General features: G+C 39.3%; 1 pseudogene across 1 annotated transcript; it reads right to left on the minus strand.

The window, feature by feature from the left end:
- On the minus strand, window positions 1–1,849 carry LOC308516361 (large ribosomal subunit protein bL19m-like; annotated as a pseudogene). The gene is made up of 2 exons: window positions 1,637–1,849; window positions 1–604 (listed from the first exon to the last, which is right to left on the minus strand). The product of its transcript is annotated as a large ribosomal subunit protein bL19m-like (transcript).
- Window positions 1,850–2,091: the final 242 nt, after the last annotated feature.

The following is a 2,091-nucleotide window of genomic DNA, read 5'->3' on the forward strand; positions in this document are numbered from 1 at the left end:
TCACTTCTGAGCTTCTTTCATCTGCACTTTCTTCAGTTAAATAAAGATCAAATCTGATTCCTTTAATATTAAACTTTGGATATTCCCAGCGTTTGGACCAGGGCTTAGGCTTCATTTTTACTTCCAACTGACTGACAGGAACTTCTTGGCTCGATTCTTGTACTATTGGCTTCATATTAATATCAAAAGAGTTGTGTCTAGGAAGGGCATCTCGCAAGCATAGCAAGCTGTCACCCAGTCAGTTTTCTAATTTGACTACTTGGATCTCCTGGGTTCTAGGATTCTAAAGTTCAAAGCAAACCTCAACACTTTGTCCTTCAATAGTATTCCTAAGGATGAAAGCAGCGCCCAGGGCTTTTCCTGATCTCTGGATCTCCAGGAACTGACTGGTTTTTCCATTTGCATATGGGTTGTAATAATAAAAGAATGCTTCCAACATAGAACTCTGGAAGGTGGAGTACTTTTCTCATTCCTTAACATTTCTTTCTGTTTGAAATTTTGGAAAATTTGTTCTTCCTCTTGGAGGAATGAATTCAGAACTCAAGAACCTGGTTTCCCAGTGTGGGAGGTGGCACTTGTCCACGATGACTGGTTTTGGAGGCAGCTGGAACACACCAGGCTGGGGAGGTCCAGCACTCTGCTGCTGGCCTGGCCCACGGGCAGTGGGGGCAGCCTGGCCCTGAGCCCCTTCCGTGTTCCTGCTACCAAGCCTCACTCCATTTACTGTCGGTGTATTTATTATTCAGTTGTGAGCGCTCTTTATTTAGTCTAGATCCTAATCTGTATCCGGTATATGACTTGCAAATATTTTCTCCCATTGTGTGGGCTGCCTTATCCCTTTTGTGATAGTATCCTTTGAAGCACAAACGTTTTTAATTTTGGTGAAGTCTAATTTATCTATTTTTTTCTTTTGTTGCTTCCATTTTTGGTTTTATTCTAAGAAATCCAATTGCCTAATCCAAGGTCATGAAGATGTATGCCTATGTTTTCTTCTAAAGCTTGTAATTTTTGCTCTTACATTTAGGTTTTTGATCTGTTTAATTTTTGTATGTGGTGTGAGACAGAGATCCAACTTCTTTCTTTTCCATGTAGGTATCCAATTGTCCTCGTCCCATTTATTGAAAAGAGTTTTCTTTATCCCATTGAATTGTCTTGGCACCCTTGTTGTAAATCAATTGAATATAAAGGCTTATTTCTGGTAGAGAAATATGCTAATATTATATCTTGACTGTATCTTCTCATTTGTTGAGTTCTCTACCTCAGGAACCCTGATTATTCTTATGCTAGGTCATCTTTGTCTTCTCTAATAGCTTTCATCTTCCTTTTACTGTACATTCATTTTTGTGCCTTACTGCCTATCAGTAATTGAATTTTCAATAGTACCTATTTTATACATGGCTCTAATTGATTCCATAATAAAAAGGATCCTCAATTTATTTCCTTAGATCTCTAACTCCTTTTGCAATTCTATTATTTTATTATCTTGGTTTTTTCATATTGAATTCATGTTTTTATTAAGTTGTTCTGTAGCAGAAAGCATTTGTGAGGAATTTTCTTTGGTTCCATGAGCATTTAGTTTCTTCTCAGTTGCTTTCTTTGTCTTTACAACTTCTACATGCTGTATTATTCTCCCCACCTTGTTTCGCTTAGTTTTATTTGGCTGTTGTACGTTTGCACAGTTGCCAGGCTGTTTCTCTGCCGTCTGTCCATGCCTAATATTCTTGAGGGTCACTTCTCTGTGTTTTCCAGTATAGTGGACGTCCATTTGTTTTTCTGGCTCTGCTACAGCTTGTGGCTTGAGGAGTTTATATCTCTTCTTCTGCGAGGAATTGAGAAGGTGGGACAGCATATTCCACGGAGAGTATACTCTCCATCGGCACCTTTCTTATTAGCATCCTCTCCTTCTTCTGAGATGGTATTAAACATCCTCTACCAGTGACATGCGACTATTTGGGGCACATCTATTCTTCCTTTGCAAGGTGTCTTTGGATAGTTTCCTCAACTCAGTGTGGAGCCCTTGCGCCTTCCCTTCCCTCTCAGAGAGTAAGCTCAGTGTTCACATTCTTTCATTTTCTCTCTAAAAGTTCTTCC

Source organism: Myotis nattereri, assembly GCF_964212035.1.
Source record: "Myotis nattereri genome assembly, chromosome: 1".
NCBI classification, from domain to species: Eukaryota; Metazoa; Chordata; class Mammalia; order Chiroptera; family Vespertilionidae; genus Myotis; species Myotis nattereri.